The sequence below is a fragment of the Mustela nivalis genome (genome assembly GCF_964662115.1).
Source record: "Mustela nivalis genome assembly, chromosome: 9".
NCBI lineage: Eukaryota > Metazoa > Chordata > Mammalia > Carnivora > Mustelidae > Mustela > Mustela nivalis.
In genome coordinates this window covers 26148570-26171878 of record NC_139028.1, presented here as the reverse complement: position 1 = coordinate 26171878, position 23309 = coordinate 26148570, and the positions used below count along the sequence as shown (strand labels likewise).

At 45.2% G+C, this 23309-nt stretch overlaps 1 protein-coding gene across 14 annotated transcripts in view; it reads right to left on the bottom strand.

Annotated features, from left to right (window-relative positions):
- The window catches only part of GRAMD1B (GRAM domain containing 1B), a 242487-nt gene that overhangs the window by 172151 nt on the left and 47027 nt on the right, over nt 1-23309 (bottom strand). The window lies entirely within an intron of this gene.

Sequence of the window (23309 nt, the reverse complement as noted above, 5' to 3'; positions counted from 1 at the left end):
GAAAGTGGAGCAGCCCTGGCCACTGCTCCAGGTATGCTGACCCACTGCTTCCCTAGACCCACGTACCTATAGCCCTAAGAGCCTGGCCGGATACCTGATCCACTTCAGTGAGGCATCTGCCATCAGGACTGAGCATAAACCAGCGAAGCTTGTAGGGCAGAGGCTGTGAGGTCCATTTTCCTCCCTTCCAGCCCAGCACAAATGCCTCTCCACTATTTGCTTCCCCACAAAGTAAGGACAATTGGTTTCAAACAGACCAGGAGGAGCACAGAAGAATGTACCGTTAAATCCACAATTCAACTCACCTTTTCTTTGCTGCCCCTCTCTAGGGTCCAATTCCCAGTTAAGAGCTGATGCCCCAGCTTCCCTACCAGGATGAAGGACACAGTGTCCCGAAGCTGCAAGAACTCACAGGAAGAAAATCCGTCCCTACAGGTCAGCAAAACATCAAGCATGACAACTGGCCATGGGTCCATCACGCCCCAGAATGACCCATGGAGGGGAGTTCAAGGTATCAATGTCCAAGAGGCCAGGCAACTGAGGGAAGTCAGTTTTTCAATGGGACAGAGATACTGTGGCCAAAAGGCCAAGGCCAGGCCCACCTGTAAATGACCGTCCAGATCATCAGTTGGTCTTATTTCTGACTCTACATATCCGGCCATTGGATCCCTCAAAGGTGGTTTTGGTATCACTCTATTTTAACTCCCGGACATGACACAGAAAGGAGAATCCCTTTCAGGTGTCAGACCTGGCAAGGAGCAGAACAGTTCTTCCGGCCCCAAGAATGTGGAGGGCCCGGGACAGGCAACTCCAAACTTCAGGATACGGAGTAAAGTCAAGGCACCAGAGCTGCTCATTGCCTTGGACTTCCCCCAAGGATGCTCACTGCCTTGGACTTCCTCCAAGGACAAGGGCTTTGCAGGGGATCGGATAACTTCCCACTGCAAGGAACCTGCCTGTTGAGGGGCCTACTGAAGTACGTGAGGATTCACCACACAGGGCCAACCCATTTGATGGGTACTGGGGGGAAAGAGAGATTCAGAGGGTAGCAGGCGCCTTGAAGTTGATCACCAGCACTCTGAATTTCAAAGGACGCATCTTAAAAGGAATAAAAGTCACCAAGCTCCCTCTTCCAACACACTGAAGCCGCTTTTCCCACCCACAATAAGATTCTGGACCTAAAATCAAAAATCCTAGGAGATTTAATTTAAGCCTTGGGCACCGCAGTAGTTGAGAACAATCATTTACATTTTACCTGGCCTGAGGAAAAACCTCTTCCAAACGAAATCTGAAATGGTTTCACTTGGCTGAGAAGCAGATATCCCGAGGACATCAAGGCCCCCAGCATTGTCCTTGCTTACTTCCATGGCAGCCCCTTCTCCCCTCTTTCCTTCAAGCCGTTTTCCACTAAACGCTGTTCAGAACACATCATGCCATCCTCCCGCAGCTGTTTCTGTTTTATTATTATTATTATTATTATTATTATTTTTACCATGGCACCATTGAGTGAGATGATAAAGGGGACTGCTTGAGAAAGGAAAGCCCCTTCAACGGCGAGCCATCATTACTAATGAGACAACAAGCCTGTTGAGGGAAGAACCAAGCCTCTCTTCCCTTAGATTCTCTTCAGTATCCTGCGTGTTTTTGTTGTACAGTAACCTTTTTTTTTTTAAGATTTTATTTATTTATTTGACAGACAGAGATCACAAGTAGGCAGAGAGAGAGAGAGGAGGAAGCAGGCTCCCTGCTGAGCAGAGAGCCTGATGCAGGGCTCGATCCCAGGACCCTGGGATCATGACCTGAGCCGAAGGCAGAGGCTTTAACCTACTGAGCCACCCAGGTGCCCCTGTTGTACAGTAACCTTTACACTTTTGTAAAGGACTTTCACACATAACATTTTATCTTCCCAGTGACCCAGGAGTGAGGTAGAACTTTATCCAAGGTCATAGATTAAAAAAAAAAAAGTGAAAGGCAAAACCAGAACTTGAACCCAGGTCTTCTGAGGCCCGTTGGAGGCCCCCAGAATCTCACCAGGTGTATCAGCTCAGGAAAACAGCGGGTCCCTGGAAGCACCCGAATTCTACCAGCCCTCACCTGGGCTGGAGATATCACGAAGCTATATGCAGCTATTCGATCCCATTAGTCATTTTACAAGTGGGAAAAAAAGAAGCAGGAAATCTTTAAAAAAAGAAAAGAAAAGAAAAGAAAAAAGAAAAAAAGCAATTTCCCAAAGCAGCTGGTGACAGGGGTTCAGGACTAGTTTCCAATGAGTACTTCAGAATCTCAGTCCCTGCATTCCTCTCTCCACTTCCCCCTCCCCACCTCAGTCCCCCATCTGGCCCCAACAGACGCTGTGTTCCCTGGGGAGCTGACCTCACCTCTGGCCTCCCAGACAGGTGGAAAGCTGGAACAACCTGGCCTCCCTTCCCCCACACGCAGCCAGGCCTCTGACTTTAAATGAAAGGAGCTCGTATTACCAAGCAACTGTTGTTTATGCTCAGCTGTTCAGGCTCCCTTTTCCTGCAGACACAAGACACCCAGCACCTGTCTATTACTTCTGCAGACCCACTAACTACAGTCTGCTTTGCAGCCAGACTTTGGGAGGGAGCCTAACTGAACGATACGGGAATGTACTGTGAAGCTACATTTCTCCTGGGGGCACATCCAAGTGAGTGTGAGCTACAAGGGGCAGGTCCCCCACGACCGCCCATCCCACCTGCCCCAGGGCTGCCAAGGATAGGCAACTCCCAAGAGCCAAGGCAGGACTGCCCCATCCAACACAGCTGCCACACACGCCAGAAAGTCCTCGCCCTCCGGCTTGGGATTTGGGGTCTGTCTCCTGCACAACATGAGAACAAGCAAACCTCAGGGCTCGCCCACGCAGAAAGGGAAACAAGCAGCAGGCCTCTAAGGAGTGGACCTCGTTACTACAGGAGAAGCTGGAAATCTGACAGAAGTGTGAAGGGTGCTGCCGCACAGGGTTATTACCTGTCTTCAAATACAAAGTGAAGGGTGACAGACCTTACTCTCTAGCTCTCCTTCTGTGGCTGAGCAAGAGGAGGGGAGTGTAGGGGATTCAGGTTGGATGATAAGCATCTTCTGAAGCTAAATCCAGTTAGGGACTGGGATGTACGACCCAGGATGGATAGCCTGGCTTTCTCTGAACGTCTCAGGTAACTGGAGCTCAGTGGGAGACAGCAGCAGGAAAGTGATGACATCTTAAAGGCCCAGTCCCCACCCCATCGCCAGGGGTCTGTGAGACCCCAGATTCTCTCTCTTTTTTTAAAAAAAAGCATAAAACAAAATCCATCTGAACAGATGCACGTCTGACCCCAGGCATCTTCATGACTGGATACTAAACACCTTCCTGAAACCTACAAACCGCTTTTGTATCTTGCATGGTGAAACAGAAAATCGGGGAGTAATCAGTAGGGTGGGAATGGGACCAGGAGCCAGGAGTGGGCAGACAGGAGCAAGAGAAAGGACTGGAAAGAACAGGCGTCAACCCCTCCTGGTATCTCAGTTCTGTTCCTTTTACTAATCCCTACCTCATTTCCCCGTGAAGGCACGAGCTACTGAAGTAGTCAGAGGAAACCGCACGGGATCTGTATGGTCAGGGGAGGGCAGAGCCTGCTGGCTGAACGAACAGTCTCACTAAAACCACAGTTGGCCAGCCACTTCGTGCAGCATCTCCTGAGGAAAGGAAGAAAATGCCACAAGACTTGTATGGAGTCTAGTTGCCGAGGACAGAGCACTGGCGAGGCCTCTCAGCCATGGGGAACGCACACAGCGCTTCCGCTAGCCTTTGGCAGGGGCCAGGGTGAACAATGACGTCACCTCGGGAGAAGGACTGTTACCAGATAAGCCTCCCTGGTTTAACTGCTCATCAAAAGGCTTAGGAGTCAAAGAAGAATATTTTGCACAACAACATTTGGCTGCCCCGTGTTCTTGACACCAGGATACCAAGGCAAAGACATCATCTCTTGTCCTCTAAGCCTTACAAGGACAGTCTGTGTGCAAACCAAGGCCGGAAGAAACTTCCTGACGTCACCCTGTCTCCTTGCTGTCCTTGCAGATGGTATGATCTGGGGATTCCACTACTTTCCTTGGAGGCAACAAAAACTATTGGCAATATAACGTAGTGATTAAGTGCACAGGCCCAAGGTGTGCGATCTCAGCTTTAGACCCCATTTTGGCACTGACTAGCTCTTTGATTCGGGGGTAAGTTACTTAGTTTCTCCGTCTCGGCTTCCTCACCTGCAAAATCAAGGTAATAGCATCTCCCTCCTGGGTTGTGAGCACCAGAACAGTCTAGGACACCCAGAACAGCGCTTGGCCCACAGAAGCGGTCTATAAATGTTAGTCTTTGTTATGCTGAATTAAGTCCCCTTACCCATGTGAGGAAGCATGTTGACTTTCGACTCAGTTTAAGTACTTGTTTAGTACTTGTTAGGCTAGAGCACTATGTGAGGTCCCTTACTTAGTGCCAGGAATACAGCAAGACAAGTAAGACATGGCTTGTGCAGAGCAAGGCCAAGTTAACTTCGTGCAAAATCTAAGTGCAAACAAGGTAGGAGTGGGAGGATTGATAAATTCTAACTAGAGGGAAAGAGTTGGTCCAGGCAGGCTCTGTGGAGGTATTGGTACTTGAGGTGAAGTATGAATTCCAACAGGAAAGAAGAATAGGACGTTCTGGGATAAAGAAACAGTTGTAGTGGGGGCACCTGGGTGGCTCAGTGGATTAAAGCCTCTGCCTTCAGCTCAGGTCATGATCCCTGGGATGGAGCCCTGCGTCGGGCTCTCTGCTCAGCAGGGAGCCTGCTTCCTCCTCTCTCCTCTCTCTCTGCCTGTCTCTCTGCCCACTTGTGATCTCTGTCTGTCAAATAAATAAATAAAATCTTAAAGAAAGAAAGAAAGAAAGAGTTGTAGTGAAGGCACTGAGGAATCAAAACTCATGAAGGGGGCGCCTGGGTGGCTCAGTGGGTTAAGCCGCTGCCTTCGGCTCAGGTCATGATCTCAGAGTCCTGGGATCGAGTCCCGCATCGGGAATCTCTGCTCAGCAGGGAGCCTGCTTCCCTCTCTCTCTCTGCCTGCCTCTCCATCTACTTGTGATTTCTCTCTGTCAAATAAATAAATAAAATCTTTAAAAAAAAAAAACTCATGAAGGGTTTTTGATGATAGGGAGAGATAAGTCAGGGCATATGGTAGGACATAGAGGAGATGAGGACAAATAAGAACCAGGTTGGTAAGTGTTCAATGTGTAGATTTTATTCTTTAAATAAAGAAATGCTCTTCAAGTTGTTTTTTTTTTTTTTTTGTGAAGGGAGTGCTAGTATCTACTGTATTTGAGGCACATCCATTCTAGTGACTAGGACATACATACTGGAGGAACAAAATATGGTTACACAGAGGCCATCGGGAGATTACGGTCAACATTCCACATTTTCAGAATATCAACTATAGGCTCAGCAAATCATTCAGGTAAAAGATGGGGGAAAATCGGAAATAGGACAGGAAAAAAATGGGGAATAAGAAGAGGAGCAAGGAAAGGAAGAGCCCTATGAAGATCTATTCAGAGACACAGATGGGAAGAAAACCAAGAATGAGGGATGATTCGGAAGCCTGGAAAGGAGCCAAAGTTTACTGAATGCCTACTGCGAACCAGGCACTGGGCTACGTGTTTACGCACAAAATCCCATCTAACCGCCCCAGCCACCCTGAGAAACAGATATCAAAACACTAGTTTTAGGATAATGAGAGACTTTATTTTTTTAAAGATTTTATTTTTTTGAGAGAGAAACAGTGAGAGAGTGCACGAGAGGGAAGAAGTTCAGAGGGAGAAGCAGACTCCCCTTGGAGCAGGGAGCCAGATTCAAGACTTGATCCTGGGACTCTGGTATCATGACCTGAGCCAAAGGCAGTTGCTCAACCAACTGAGCCACCAAGGCACCCAGGATGATGAGAGGTTGTAAAAGGTGACTTGCCCACGTTCACACAGCTAGCAAGGGGAAGATGGGCACATATTTCACTAGGTTCTCTTTACTTTAAAACTCACGCTTTTTCAATTACATCACATTTGAGAAAGATAAATGATGCCAAATGCCATAATGAAGTCAGGCAGGAGGTAGATGCAGATGATTCCATTAGATTTTGTAATTGGGTCACTGAAGACCTCCAAGAGAACTGCAGTGGAGGGACAAGAGAGGAAAGGCTACGGTCAGAAGTTCAAGAGCAAGCGGAGAAGGAATCCAGGCTGCAAGGTTATACCACGTCTTGCAGGAATTAGGCAGTTTAAAGAGTGAGTGACATCTGTTTTTTGTTTGTTTGTTTGTTTGTTTGTTTTTAAGATTTTATTTACTCATTTGTCAGAGAGAGGGAGCTCAGCAGGGGGAGAAGCAGGATCCCCACTGAGCGGGGAGCCCGACGAGGGACTCCATCCCAACACCCTGGGATCATGACCTGAGCCAAAGGCAGACGCATAACCAGCTGAGCCACCCAGAGATCCCTCTATATTTTTTAATGACTTTTTAATTTTTTTTATTTTATTTTCTGAGAGAGCAAGGTCAAGAAGAGAGAGGGGCAGAGTGAGAGTGGAGAGAGAAACTCAAGCACTCCATGCTGACCGTGGAGCCCGATGCAAGGCTTGATCTCACACCCTGAGATCACAACCTGAGCCAAAATCAAGAGTCGGACACTTGTCTGACTGAGTCACCTAGGTGCCCTGAAATCTATTCATTTTTAAATAGTCATTGAGCATCTATTGTTTTAAACACTCCTCTAGGACCTACAGCTGGGCTGTGAAAAGCAGTGCGTGTGTTTGTGAGAGGGAGAGAGGTGGGGTGGGGACACTAGGGCATTGGGATAGCAAGTTTTTTTCCTTTTAATTTGTATTTGTGTTTTCTTGTTGGTAGATGTTATGTTTAGAGGAACAAAACGTGACCATGATTATGCCATTTAAAACAGAGTTCTGCCTGTATCTGCGAAGAAAATTGAAGCTTGGTTGTGTACCTGGTAATCTAGCAAATCAATCAAAAAGTATTTAATATGCTGAAACTCTAAGCATACCATAATATTAGGTACGGTGAAAGGATTCTTTAAAGTTTCTGCAAAACTATTCATTTATTCCTAAAATAATTTTGAATGCCTATCAAAGATGACCCTGGCCTCTGTTGCTTCGAACCTTGGAAGGGGAGGAGAGAACAGAAAACCAATCCAAGAACTACAATTTGGTAAGAAAACACTTGAGTGGAGGCATGTGTCTAATGCTGTGTGAGCCCAGAGGAGAGAGATTTGATCCGGAAAGATCTTCATGGAGGAGACAGTGCCTACCCAAGGTTGAAGGTCAGCAGAGGACTTTTCCACATAGAGGAAGGAAGTATGCTTCCAGACAGATGGGCCACACATGCAAAGGCACTGAGGTATAAAAGAGAGTATGGTATATATATATATCTTATAAAATTTATTTATTTATTTATCTATTCGTGTGTGTGTGTGTGTGTGAGAGAGAGAGACTGAGAATGACAAGCAGACCATGCTGAGTGTGAGTCCAACGTAGGACTCGATCCCATGACCCAGAGACCAGGACCTGAGCCGAAATCAACTGTGGGACGCATAAGCAACCGAGCTACCCAGGCACCCCGAGAGCACAGTATATTCTTGAAATTACAAACAAAACAAAAAAAAAACAGTTTGGGTCCTAATGTTCACTTGGGTGAGGGATGAGAGCAAGAGAGTATATCTTCTATAAATCTTCCTTCATTCACCCATTCCGACATGTTTATTGAGCACACAATGTTCTAGGTGTTGGAAAACAAGGGCGCAGAAAGGAAGTCTGTGCCCTGAAGGAGCTTATGTCCTGGGGATCACAAAATTCTGGAATGATGGAACGGAGACTTCCAAGAACTAATCCATCCCTGTATCTCCACTGTTTATTCTGATCTAGATATTTGGAAAAGCACAAGGAGGTTACAGATTTTTACTAAAATTGAAGATCAGAAAGGCAAAGCTACACAGATAATAGATGGCTTTGCAAACAGAGACCCAGACTCAGAAGAGCTAGAAAAGAAAGGCTCCAAGGCTCTAGGAAATGGTGCCTTTCTAGTGCTAAAGCCACCACAGAAGGCTTTTATTTCTAACAGGAACTCTGGCCATTCCACCTGCTCCAAATCAGAAAATAACGCCTTTTACAGACCAGCAAACCAAGATCCAGAGAGCTAGGAATGTTTGAGCCTTGCGCTCCGCATGGCTTCCAGGGTTGAATGAAACTGTGAGAACTAATTACCTTGAGATATGAATGCCGAAATTGTAAAAATTGCTTAGCTCTGATGGGAAACAACAGCGTTTGCCAAGCATCGGGAGGATGCTAGCCTTTACATAGCATTTCACACAAAAAGTTAGAATCGTTTTGTTATGACTCAGAAAAGGAGCTGCAGAAGGCTGGGCTCACTGGAGGGTTTTCAGTGGCAGCCCCTGTAATCTGGTTTTGGACAACCATTCCCACTGGGCCGCGAGCTGTTTATCTTTCTGCAAGGAATGCATCTGGAGGGAGTAACTGTAAATAATTAATTCCTGTAAAATTCTGCATTTACTGTGAGCTCTGGCCTTTAATGAAAGTCACACTGTCAGATGTCCCCACTTTTCAGGAATAGTCCCTTGGCTTCCCTGGCTGTTCCTAGGGACAGGCGTCCCCTGGGCTTGCTTGCATTCCCCCCTACCCTCCTTCTAAATTCCTGACCCTCTGCACCACTGCCCTCATCATTCGCTCAATTCAGTGACTGCACGGTATTTTAAATGCCCTGAAATTGGGATTCGGGGATTGGTTATGCTGGGTGTAACCAGATTGGTTACATCTAGTGTAGTTTCCCGAGTCCATGAATTAGAAAGCTCTACTAGGCTTTAAGCAATCCTAGTGTATGAAAACACAGATCTTTAAAATGTACACATCAAAATGATCATTCATGTCATACAAATCATTTGCCTTGCAAAAGGAATCTATTACAATGGATTGTTTTTTATAGATTGTTTCTTTATGGGTGTGAATATTTTTATTCAATTAATAAATAAATAAGGCACACTCTATGAGGAAGCCACCTGATGAGTAACTTAAGTGTCCAAATAAACATAAAACATGTCACTTAATGTTGAGTGACTGTTTCTCCCTATTTCCAGGAAAAGAACGAGCCCCATTTCCCATATCCTCAATCACTCCCTTGAAGTAATCTGGTACTTTTGGAAGACATGTATTAACTCCATTTGACAGCTGGAAAATGTATGAGCAATAAAGCTTTCTGAGGTGACCGAATGATAGGCATACAATAAACATGAGGTATTTAGTCCAATTTCATTAGATATGTGGTCCACCCATCCTCCAAACTGTCCCACACAGGTTCCCAGATAAGAAACTGAGGCTCTGACAAGATAAATCTCAGACAAGGTCACAAGGCTGGAATTAAAACTGCTTTTTGCAAATCAAGCATCTTTCGGTCAGATTCTACCTTTATTACTTCTGGTGTAGATTTTGGAGTTAGCCTTTTTACCTCTATGAAAAATTAAAAAACAAATCGCACTCAGAAGCCCATATACTCATCCTGCTTTTGCCTCCACACATTCTGTGTGCGATTTAATTCCCTCAGAAGCCCGCCCACGGCAAGAGGTTAACGAGAAATACCTTGATAGAACTAATTCCAACATGTGAACATGCAGATCTGCACAAAAGATGTAATAAAACAGTTACTTGCTTTTGGGAAGGCCTCTTAGCTTTACCCAAATAGAATTCTTTTAGGTGGGGAGTTCCCTGATTGCACTTTATTATTTTTTTTTTAAAGATCTTATTTATTTATTTGACAGAGAGAGATCACAAGTAGGCAGAGAGGCAGGCAGAGAGAGAGAGGGAGAAGGCTCCCTGCTGAGCAGAGAGCCTGACACAGGACTTGATCCCAGGACCCTGAGATCATGACCTAGGCAGCTTAACCCACTGAACCACCTAGGCGCCCCTCTGATTGCACTTTAAATATTACTTGATTTATACACAACTTTGCAACACCACCACGTAATAAAAATATATCTGTAAAATATCCATCAATAGATTCACACGCTTTTGGTTCTAAGCAAACATATGATAACAAGGACTTGAACCAAATGTGGAATCAGTCAGGCATAGGTTACAAGTGTTTCACCGTCCTAAACATTTTCTGATTCACCTAGGATTTCTTGAGCCAGGCACGGTCTTTTCTCACTTAGGTCTCCTAAAAATCCACTGAGTTAATTGCACTTTTTTAATGTTAGCAATAAGGACACTGAGGCCCAGAGAGATTAAGAACTTGAAGTACCAAGATGTGATTCAAACTCACGTATTCTGAATCCAAAACCAGTGTTTTTTCCACTCTACCGTACTACTCCATTTTGACTTTTTTTTTTTAAAGAATTGTTTCATTTTATTTTTTGGATATTTATTTATTTATTTGACAGAGAGAGAGAGAGCGAGAGAGAGAGAGCATGCGCAAGCACAAGCAGGGGGAGTGACAGAGGGAGAGGGAGAAGCAGGCTCCCCTCTGAGCAGGGAGCCCCATGCTAGGCTCTATTCCAGAACCCTGGGATCATGAACTGAGTGGAAGGCAGATGCTTAACCAACTGAGCCACCCAGGCGCCCCACCATTTCAACTTCTTGTAAAATATATTTTTCTAGCCACCATTCAAACTGGTTCTGTCATTTTTTAATGAAGTCTTTAATTTGATTTGCAATTTGGCCAACAAATTAATATTTGGGAATGCCATTCCGCTGTTTCTTTGTTTAATCCAGTCAGTTTCTATTTGTTCCCTAGCTAAAACACACCACAAAGTCAATACCGGTTTCCTTGGGAGTTCCTGTTGAATTCTAAGTATTTTTAAAAGAAACATTATCCCAATTATCAAGTGGGACTCACTTTCTAGAAATGCATGTAGTTTAAAGTTTATTTAGTAATTTCTAGACCCAACGTGGGACTCAAACTCACAACCCTGAAATCAAGAGTTGCAAACTCTTTGGACTGAGCCAGACAGGCAAGAAATACTTTTTATGGCCTGTTCAGGCCGCAGAAGCAGTTTCTCATTTGCAACTCATAACATCAGCATACTGCCACTTCCTCGTGTGTACCCAAATGTCTCTAATGCCTCTTACCTGTTAAAAAGTCTACCTGTAGATCTGAGGCCAGTCGACAGAGTTCTCCAAGTGCTGGTGCCTAGAGGCTCTACAATAGAGGATTGTCTCCACAATGCTCCTATCTCCTCCAGGTACAAAGAGGAGACCGTGGGTCTCTTACGATGAATGGGGCAGCCCGAGGCTCCACTAAATTGGTTGGCTAACGTCCAGGAGATTTCCACCCCACGCTGAAAAGGTAGCTTACTAAAACACCTTTACAAGTCACTTTTCTGTGGTCCTCAGGTTCTAATTTAGTTTCAAGAAGTAAATCTAACTTGTTTTCAGGGTGCAGAAAGGCACTGGCTTAAATCTTGCCAGGCAGAGCAAAGTCTCCGTTCTTGAAGGCTTGCTCACGTGATCTCCTTCTGCGCAAGTTCACCCTTGCATCCTTGGACCATGGCACCAGAACATTGAGCTCTATCTTCAGCATAATAATATCTCCCCAGCTTAACTCAAGGAACAGCCAGTCAGCACTTGTTGGTCCCACTGCCCTTCAGGCAGAGGTCCGCTGGGATACCAAAATTTGGTTAGTGACCTGCCTCTTTCTCCCTCCTGTCCCCCCCCCCCCGCCCCGCCGCCGTCACCAACCTACCCACCCCCAACACACTCCCCATTCTTAAAGATTCCTCTACTTCCTTCAGTGACCAGGCACTGTTAATCCAAAACTAAATGGTGGGTACCCCATCTGTGGAGGTGTTCAAGCAGAGACGGAACCTGCCAGGGACAGTCTCACATTGAGGTAGGGACCTGATGACCTCAGAGGGCATTTCCATTTCTCAAGTTCACCCAGGTTCCTAGGTATTACAGCAAGTGTTTCCAGACCCCTGCTCTCCCTGTTCTCCGTTCATGGCGTCTTCTCTTTGTTTTCTCCTTTGAGAATGTCCTCCATATTCATTTAAATCAATCCTTACTAGTCATTAAAAAAACCTTGCAGGGTGCCTGGGTGGTGCAGTGCGTTAAGTGACCAACTCCTGGTTTTGGCTCAGGTTGTGATCTGAGGGTTGTGATCTCTCGGGGGGTTGTAGGATGGAGCCTGCAGGGAGGGGGGATCCTCTCTCTCCCTCTCTCCTCCCCCTGCCCCTCCCCCCTTCCATCGCTCTCTCGAAAATAAATAAATGTTTAGGAAAAACAAAAACAAAAAAAAACCTTGGAGCAGTTTACCCACACTGCCTTTCAACACATCATTATCATCTTGTATCATAATTATTGATGTGCATTTCCCACCCCTCCTCAGACTGTAGCTGCCATCTGGGCAAGATTTATGTCCCATTTATCTCTGTCAGCCTGTTACAGAGCTTACCGCCTCACACAGGGTACAGGCTCCGTAAACATGTGTGAATGAATAAATGATGGGGGAAGGGGTGTGAGTGCGGAGGGCAGCACAGGAGGTTTGAAGAAACCCAGGGCAATTCGTTTCCCAGCTTCCAACTCTCTGGAGATTGTTCCTCCACGGCAAAATCTCCTGGAGAGGCGAAGGCTGAAGAACCCTGTAGGCCTCAGCCCCGCAGGACCCCTAGGGACAGCTCTGAATACGGTCATAATTTCCCTTAGATTACCACGTCACACTCACTACATCATAGAGGAGCCCTTGGGAGAAGTCACCTGGAACTACATTGCTCTTTGCCCAGAACATTCATTCCTGATTAACTAAAAGCTCAGGGTTCTTAGGTAAGAGTGTTTGGACTATGGATCTTTGGGGAGCAATGAAAGAACAGAATAGGAATACATTCGGAAACGGCTGCTTATCTACCCACTCTTAATGCTCTGAATTGGAGTTTAATCAATCCTTTCTCTCGTTGGTGATGGCCTCAGTTTAACCGTTCCTGAGAGAAGGGAATTCGCCCTACACTCTTTTGAAGATCTCCTAACTTCCCTCAGAAAACCCAGCCTGGGGGCGTCTGGGTGGCTCAGTGGGTTAAAGCCTCTGCTTTCGGCTCAGGTCATGATCCCAGGGTCCTGGGATCCAGCCCAGCATCAGGCTCTCTGCTCAGCGGGGAGCCTGCTTCCCCCTCTCTTTCCCTGCCTCTCTACCTACTTGTGATCTCTGTCTGTCAAATAAATAAAATCTTAAAAAAAAAAAAAAAAAAAAAGAAAGAAAGAAAGAAAAGAAAAGAAAACCCAGGCTGACTTAAGTTCAGGTGCTCCCCACACCCAAGAACAGAACCATCCCCTTCCATGGTTCCCTGTCCAGAGGACGCCTGCCAATCCTGATTATAAGGCTGACACGAAGCCATAATTTATTCTTCCCCAAATGTCTGTTTATTTCGTTTGAGTTCCAAAGCAGATAAATGCCTTAGAGGAAGCCAAGCCCCACATTTCGAAAGTAAGACACTAGGTTCAAGGGCCTACCCTGGGACGCCTTTGTTCGCTTGTTTGCTAAGCTACAAACAATGAAGTCAGTCCGTTAATTGCAGGAGAACTGAGTGCAGAAACACATTGCCACAGCTTTTGGAAAAAAAAAAAAGAAAAAGAAAGAAAGAAAAGAACTTTATTTCAAGAATAGTTTTAGATTTGCAGAAGTCATCACACACACTTTTAAAAGCTAAACTACTTCATCCTTCCTGTTACTGTTTTACTAACAGCACCCTCTTATGTCTTACTTCAGGACTAGAGCACATTGTCAAAACATTTCGTTTTCCATTTTGTTGGCACTCAATACTTTCTACGGGTAAGTGGTTGGCCCAGGTTCCAGAAACAATTTGCTTGTTTTCTCAGGGGAAATGATATAAAGAACAACTTACAAACCCAGGTTCTACGCTGAAGGTGGGAAGAGAATTTGATTTAAATTAGATCAATAGCCGAGTACAATCATGGTAAGACTAGTTAATATTTACTGCACACTTACTAAGAATCAGGCACCATCCCTTGAATCCCCCAATCGACCCAATGAATAGCTGTTATCCTCAGTTCCAAGTGAGAAAACAAATGAGGCATGGAGAGGTCATTCAAAGACACACAGCTAGGGAGGCCTGAGTGGCTCAGTGGGTTAAGCCGCTGCCTTTGGCTCAGGTCATAGTCCTAGGGTCCTGGGATCGAGTCCCGCATCAGGCTCCTTGCTCAGGAAGGAGCCTGCTTCTCTGCCTCTGCCTGCCTATCTGCCTGCTTGTGCATGCTCTCTCTGACAAATAAATAAAATCTTTAAAAAACCACAATAACACACACACAGCTAGGGGTACCTGGCTGGCTCAGTGGGTGGAGTACCTGAATCGTGATCTCGGGGTCATGAGTTTGAGCTCCGTGTTGGGTGTAGAGATTACATTAAAAATACATAAATTTCTTCAAAAAAAAAGAAAAGGCATACAGATATCAGCAGCTGGGCTGGAGTTCAAACTAGACGATCTGATGTCAGAGTTTATACCCTCCATCATTCACTTGGTCCCCTCTGTGGTATGGAAGGGTCTCAGTCTTGAAAATCAGCATCATGGTCCTAAGTTGATATATGACTTGATATCTCATTCTTACACCTAGACTACCCAGTGACCATATATGTATCTTGTACAAAATACCACACAAATTCTGAATACCATCCCATGATTGGTTTGAAATAAATAAAAATTCAGTATGTGTAGATACAAATCTTGGACACAGGAATTCCCAAACCTTGCAGACATACTGGCATATCCTTGACATTGACAGCAGATTTTTCAATTACTTCCAAGCATGTAATACTCATTTATTTCCTCACTTATGGGACACAGTATAACCTAGCAATTAAGTGCAAATAAGTAGAAGGGGTCTGGAACTAGAATGTCTGTGTTCAAATCCTGGATGCACCGTGTACTAATAAGTTAATCTATCCGTGCCTCAGTGGACCCATGTGCAGAATCAGACGGAGTACTATCTCAAGGGCTTGTTAGAGAGATAAAATGATACACATAAAGCACTGAGCGCAGTCCCTAGCACGTAGTAAATGCTAAGTGAAATCTATTATTTTTATGCCTGTAGTCACGCGTACCAACATTGCATGTTCATCACTGACGTAGTAATGGACATCAGGCAACAAGGGGTTGGTTGCTCATGCACATCCAACACACACCACCGGGAACTATGAAAACCCACTGTATCTACAGAGCACTACTCACACTGCGTGTATGAGATCCACTGATCATTTCAGCACCTTCTCACTCACACACGAAGATTGGTAAAGACTAAGGTCAACTGGAGAGCTTAAAATACAGGCTTATTTTAAGGCCCCTGGTGAAGGGGCGAGGTGGAAAAGAGGAACGACTGGTACGGCTCTGATCACTATTGTTACCGTTACTACTGATACGAAGAGAACCCGGTTTCTGGGGTCTTCCATGTCTGGACTTCCCGTTTCTAAAGGGACCAGAGAACACTCCATTGCTTCCTGACAACGGGAGTGGTTTTGCCATTCAATTATCATCTCCATCGCACTCAACAGAAGTTAAAAGCTAACATCTGGGTCTACCATTCAAGCAGGGATCTCTGTATCCCTTTCATTATGGGAGAAGCAACTGGGAAAGCTGATGCGGTGTGTTGTAACTAATGCCTCAGAGATGCCCAAAGCACAACATCCCTAATCCACTTTGAAGACTAACTGTATTCAGAATGCTCGGTTTTATATTAAGCTATATGTTATAGTAAAATCGGCTGCAGGGGAAAATCCTCTTTGAAACAGAGCTAAACCATTTTTATTTATTTCTAAAACTTGCAAGAGCCTGGTGCCAGAGGGGGGGAAAACCAACAAAAGTCAATAATAAGATACCAATTTAACCCTTAGTGGAGCTATGTGAGTTTTGCACCAAGGCGATGGGGTATGCATGACATCTAGAACCCTCGATGGCATCTGGAGGCCAAGAAATAAGAGGCTATTCTAATAAGGAACACTGGGTGCCTGGCTGGCTATTAGTTGAGCATGCGATTCTATCTTGGGGTTGTGAGTTCAAGCCCCATGTTGGGTATAGAGATTACTTTTAAAAAGTCTTAATAAGAAACACTAGAAGCTAGCCACAAAGTCACTGTTTTACCAATGAAGCATATGACAGAGGTCGGTGGTTAAACGGTGACTAAGAAGAAGAGAGGGGAACTCCACATTTTCTCTCGGATCTCTTCCCCGGTGCTTAAAAGAACACTGAATTTGCTCTGAATTTCTGAAGAAAAGAGCAGAATATGCAAATAGTCCCTGAGTTCTTGTGGAAGTTTCCAATGTCCCCGAGCCCATAATTACAATTACGTTTCCTGGTGTTTGTTGATCCGCTCTCTATTCAAGACATGTTACCCCAGCACAGCCATTAATGCAATGAGGGAAAAGCAGGAAAGATCAAAGTAGAGCGCCCCGTAGCTCTCATTTTGACAGAATATGCTTTGCTACATTTCTCAGAGGGATGATGGGAATAAAAAGGAGTAATAATAAATAAGGAAATGCCATTTTTCTCCTTTGCTGGTTTGGATGGCAGGAAACAATGTGTGCCCCACCTTCCAGTAGGGGTGAGAGCCCAGGTCTAGGTGAACTCAGGGCAGACAGTGAAGTACTCCATGCTCCATTCTAGAAGGTAATACGCAAGCTCGAGATGGATCCAATCTAGAGGCCTCTGGTTGAGCACCTGACTCTGGATTTTGGCTCAGGTCACGATCTCAGGGTCATAAGATTGAGCCCCACATCTGGCTCAGCAGGGAGTCTGCTGAAGATTCCCCCCTCTCCCTCTGACTCTTGCTCTGCTATGCTGATGCTTATGCACACACACACTCTCTGCTTCAAATAAATAAATCCTCTTTAAAAAGAAGGATTCTATCTAAAAACCCTACTTATAAGGGAAAAAAGAGAGTAGATGTGGGTCTTTGAGTTTCTTAGCTTACAAAACATATCAAAGGTATGGGGAAAACAGCATCTTCAGGGAGCAGAGCTTTCTACAAAAGCACAGAGCTATTGGGAAGCAACATATTTAAATGTAGTGAGAGTTCTATGTTAGAAAACCTTCTAACCATGCAATCCTACGACTTCTGGGTTTTGGAGGAGGAAGGCTTTTGATTGCTGAGCAGATTTGAGTACATGTCTTGTGTGACTTAGCCAAGCTACTTACTTCTCTAGGGTTCCATTTCTTTCTGTACAAAGAGGAAAAACACTACACACTTAATAGGTTGTGAAAATTAAGTGATCCATTACAAGTAAAACGCAGGGCTAGTAACAGGTACTCAGCACACTGCTTAGGTTTTGTTTCTTTTCTTAAAAAGTAGTAATTATTTCTTATACAAGAGAGATTATTTAACAGTGAAAAGTTAGCAAGACTAAGGAAATCATGGTATTTTTTCACTCAAAGGAGAAAAGCAACTATTTAAAAATATAAACATATATTTGCTATACATTTAAATTTTTATTTATTTTTAAAGATTTCATTTGTTTATTTGATTGGTAAAGAGCACAAGTCAGCAGAGGGAAAGGGAGAAACAGACCCCCTGCTGAGCAGGGAGCCCGATGTAGGGCCCCATCCCAGGACTCAGGGATAATGATCTGAGCAGAAGGCAGCTGTCCAACTGACTGAGCCACCCAGGTGCCCCTTGTTTTTTTCAAGTAATCTCTACACCCAACACGGGGCTTGAACTTATGAGCCACCGACTTCTGTACACATTTGTATACATTTGCTGGTAGTGGAATGATTTTACACATACAACAAAATTACAACACGTCTGTGTGTGTGTGTGTGTGTGTGTGTGTGTGTGTGTGTGTGTAACCTTCTGTGTTGTACTAAGTGGCATTAGTATAGATGTTATGTACTCATAATAACTGCTCTTAAGGAATTAGATTTTTAATAATAAAAAAAAAAAAAAGGTAGAGGGGCGCCTGGGTAGCTCAGTGGGTTAAAGCTTCTGCCTTCGGCTCAGGTCATGGTCTCAGGACCCTGGGATCAAACCCCACATCGGGCTCTCTGCTCTGCAGGGAGCCTGCTTCCCCTTCTCTCTCTGCCTGCCTCTGCCTACTTGTGATTTCTGTCAAATAAACAAATAAAATCTTAAAAAAAAGTAGAAATTAAATTCATTCCTTAATTTAAAATGAAAAAGAAAAACCTATAGAGATGTGTAAATGGTCCCTTTTGAGCCTCTGGGGAAATGGAAGGCAAGCCAGTAACACCTCCCTCCACCTGTCCCTCCCCTCTGGCCACATCCAGCCTAAGAAGTAGCAGATGGTTTGAGCGCTGATGTTACCACTTCTAGAGACCTCAGCTTCCTGGGATCGCTGAGGGAGAAACACCGTCTTCCTTGTTTATTTGATTATGAAATCCATAGCAGATACTTGTTATAGCTGCTACATGCCGGACGACAGCCTACGTGAGAAGTCTGTAAGGATCCTGCCCTGGACGAGCACACAACCTACTAAAAGAAGGTAATGTGACTCTTGATCTCAGAGTCATGAGTTCAAGTCCCACGCTGTGGAGAGAGTTTACTTAAAAAATAAATAAATAAAATAAAACTTCAGAAGAAGACAAACTATTTGCCTATCTCCACAGAAGGTAGTGGGACACGCGATAGAAGGTACACAAGTCACTTTAAGGACCGCCTCCGTATGTCAGCAAACCACAGGGAGGTTTGAGAATGGAGACAGATCCCCTAGGTAAAAAACTTAGACCTTGCTCAGAGACCACTCAGCAGAGAAGTGGCAGAGCAGGGACACCTGAAAATGCCTTCTGAGGACATCTTCTCGGATTTCTTCCATCACTGCCTCCCTACACGAAGTGATCTGGAAGTTTTGTTGGCCAGCATCTTCTTTCTGCGTCTTCCTTGTCCCTCCTCAAACCCTGAGTAAGCATGTGAGGTCCCAGCTGTCAAGAAGAGGAGATGGCTGGGACGCCCGGGTGGGCTCAGTCAGTTAAGCATCTTCCTTGAGCTTAGGTCACGATCCTTGGGTCCTGAGATCGAGTCCCGCATCTGGCTCCCTGCTCAGCAGGGAACCTGCTCCTCCCTCTGCCTGCCCCTCTCTCTGCTTGTGTGCTCTCTCTCTCTCTCTCTCTCTGACAAATAAGTAAATAAAATCTTAAAAAAAAAAATAAAAAAGAAGAGACAGTTACACTGCTTGTCACAGGGGTGGGTACAGTGGCCTTTGCCCTCAGAATTAGGGCTGGCAGCTTGGGGGGCCTGTGTCAGCAGATTGCTGGGGACCCAGAGGCTTGAATCCCCAGCAGCCTGAGAGCCACACAGGCAGCAGCTAAGGGACATTTGGGCACAGCTAATTTCCTCTGAAATACCTGTTTCTGCTCAGCCTCAGTAGGAGGCTGGAGTGGAAAGGTCTTACACCCTGCCCTTCTCCCTCTGCCGTACTCTGACTTGTTCACTCCTTTTTCCTCCCCCACTTCTTTCTTTCCCCCTTTTCTAAGATTCCCCCCATTAATCTTTTCCCCCATTTCTTTTTTTTAAGATTTTTTTTTAAAAAGTCATCTCTACACCCAGCATGGGGCCCAAACCCACAACCCCAAGATCAAGAGTCGCGTGCTCCACCAACAGAGCCCTCCAGGCACCCCACCCACCCATTTCTTCTTCTGCTTCTTTAAACCCCTTTTTCTTGTCCCTGAAGCATCTGCCCTGTGAGTCCTGAGGGCCTAGTTCAAGATGTCCTAACCACAGCCCTCCAGCTCTGCCTGCCCGCTGGCCTTCTGGGGTTTATTAGAATCAGAGCTGTCCAGGAGGGGGTCATGAGGGAAAAGTAGGGATGAGGACCCATCCCTAAAATCTGATCTTCTGACTCCGCAATTCTAGCCCCCCAGTTCGAAATGAACAGGAACTTAGTGAGGGTAAGTCAGGCACCTGTTCTTGATCACTATAGAGAGGTGAAGAGGGCACCCCCTACCTTTGGAAGAAGAAGGCTGTAAATTGTTCTGAAGCCTCTCGCTTTCGCTCTTTGTTGTGGGTTTGGTTGTGGTTGTTAGTTTGTTCTTGGCGAACTAGATTTTCAGGTCTCGACTCTGAGAGCGGAAACAAGGCCTCCTTCTTACAGGTCCCTGTTTCTGGGAAGCCACGTCCGCTGTAGGCAAATGTTGGTGAGTTTCAAGTCGGCAGGTTTCCTATGTCTGCCGGGTGATTAGACGGTGTTATTGTAACTCAGCACCAAGAGGCTGGACCATGGGCATATTTTTATAACCGAAGGCAAGTGACAGGAGTCACCCTATTCTCAGAATCTCCAGAGTGTCAGGGTAGGGAAGGCAGGCAAGACAGATAAGCCCAGTAGTGGCCCCAGCTGAGAAATGCAAGTGCTCAGCAGTGTCTAGTGGGGGACAGTGGGGGGATTTCTGAGATTAGATGAGATGACAGAGGCACGGCTGCCCAAATAAAACCCTGCATCAGCAGAGCCCTTGACTTTCAAACACTCCCCCGAGTATGCATGGTATGATTATTACAGCGCTTCCATAAGGAGAGTAGGATGCATATAATAGTACTTTATCGAGGACAGAGTACGGTCAGAGAAGTTATACGACTTGCACAGGTCCCAGAGGAAGAAGCAAAGTCAGGATTTTCAGCCAGGTGTGCCCTTTCCAAATTACCGTAATTACTGAAAGTGCTTTCCTGGTAGTTACATGGTAAGACAGGGGCAGAGCAGGGGTCCATGTCTTTTTAGCCCCAGTCCTAAGGTCGTTCGACCATGAAAAGTCCCTCCATAACCCAATCATGTAATCGAATTTCTTTTTCTCTGGCTCTTGGTAAAGACGACTGTAATCAGTGCTGCCTCTGGGCAAATACTAGATAAAATTAAAAAGAGGACAAATGTTATAGACTCCCTCGGTACTTATCCTGTTACTTCTAGTCTTCTCAAACAATAAATACTGTAATTTAACTGCAGGTTATGGAAGCACTGGTCAACTTTCAGCTGTAGTGGTCTTTTGAGCAGAAAGTATTTCTCGTCTTCCAAGTTAGAGCACAAGAAACTAAAAACTGACGGTCTGGGCCAGCACTAGTGTCAGGAGGCAAATTACGTGCATGGATTCACGCTCAACAATTAAGAGACAGTTCAAGTCATTCTAGCAGATTCCCTGTGTGTCCCAGTTACTCCAATGAGTGAACAATCCCCACTACCCCCCAGTGCCTTAGAGCACAGGTCGTCCGGCCAGACTTGTCAGATTTGCCCTCTGGACAAACGCCCCTGGCTCCGAGGTTGTGGAGTGGGAGGGCTGGTCCCCGAATAATTCCCTCATTCCACACTATCTTCTTTGCAAGCAGTGAGCTGTACCGTGTCATCACTTACAAGCTCCGTTCATTCCAGCTGTTGTGAAAAACAAACTTTGATCCCTCTGTCGGAAAATAATTCCCATCTGGGTTCCAAGACTAGTTTTAACATAACCTAGACTCTGTGTCTCCATAAAAAAATAAGAGAGGGGGTTGGGTTGCTGGTCGCCGTGCGAACACACCTAGCTGTGAAGACATATAAAGAAGGAGCCAGAAAAATCCCAGCTGGGTTTTCCACCCTGGTGTGAGGCCCCACAATATTATTCTCGTCCATTTCACTTAGCTTTCTACTGGTAGCAGTCTTAGCATCCTGGCCTTTTCTGAGAGCAGCTGGGAAAACACCAGTCCAGAAAGATTGATCTTTCCTGCAAATTTACATAGCAAAATAGTGACTCCTGGCTTAGGACTCACCATGAAGCTCTATCATCAGCTCTACGTTGGTGTCCTAAAATTTGGACAAAGTTTATACCAAAGGCATCCAAAGGCCAGCCTCCTAAGATTTATATTCTCTCCTTTGAAATCAACATTATGATTTTAGTATATACAGACTTCACTTGCACTGTAAGGAAACAGCCTGATGTTTTCTTGGATTTAGGACCATGTGGAACCACCCTGGGGCAACAAGCCGTTTGCTGGTTGTCTTCGGAAAATGTAGATCAGGAGCCCGTGAGGGGCAGAAGCTTTGCTTTGGTGAAGGTTGGACTCCAGAGTCTAGCTCCAGGCGTGGTACAGAAACCACAGTCAGTAGATGAGAGACCTGTTGATTCCCGGGATGCAGCTGCAGGTTTAATTTGGGGACATGAGAGAGACAAGCGTCAGCTTATCTCTCCCAATTGCTTGTAGTATTGGCGTTCAGGAGCTGGGACTCGGCTCTACTTGCCTTGGAAAGGTCATTTTACCAGCCCTGTTTAAAACAGGCTAGAGCTAGACAGAAATGGGAAATCAGTAGGTGACAACAGGTTCTTAATGCCCTCTGGTGGCTGAGATGATTTCAGATTCCAAAGTCCCCACAGCCGTCCCAAAGCTTTGAATTGAAGCATCCGGGTAGCATGCAGGTTTCATGGACCCATCCCCTCCCCCAGACAAGGGGCTCCATGGCCTCTGGGCCAGAAAGATGCCACCCTGTTCCCAATGTCCTCCAGGGATGCCTCTCATCTCTGTACCGAGAGCAGAAAAATATATCAAGAAGCTAACACTGAAGTTTTTGAAGTGAAATGCCTTTCAGTAAACACACTGTGCTCTCAAGAGCTCCTAGAAGGGAAGACCATTCAAGGAAAATAATAATGTCCAGCCTGGAACATTCAGATTTCCATTTGGGGGTTATTGGGTTAGGTTATCCTTCTGAACATTTAAAAAAAAAAAAAAAAGCCCTTTCAAACCTTACATTGCCCCTATGTCATGATTCCTTTCCCGCTTACAGAAAGACAAACTGAGGATCCAAACCAATGACTAAAAAAAATGGTAACTATCTTCAGAAGCCTACAGAAGGTTTTTAATCTTATTTTCTTTTGTTTTAAAGGTATGGCAAATGGAAAAAGAGCCTGTAAACTGCTGCAGAGATTTCTCAGGTAAATACCACAGGGTCAGGGATTTTTGTGTTTCATCCCACTGTTGACCTTCCAGCTCCTGGAACAGCATCTGACACATGAATACATACTTCGTGAATGAATGAATGAACTAAGCCTAGAGAGAAAGAGGTGCTTTTTAGTGGAAACTGTTGCGTATTAGAGAGGATGTCATCTCCTCCCTTGAATTCTTTTGAGATCATCGGTCTGACCTCCTCTTTTCGTTTTATCCATTCACTTCATAGATAAGGAAAATGAAAGTCAGAGAGGTTAAGCAATTCACCATAGGTCACACAGCAATTTCACAGAAAAGCCTACAGCGAATCCAAACCTTCACTCCTGACACTAAAAGAGCAATGATATTCAATGTTTTGAGCTGTGACTTATAGTGAGCCAGCACA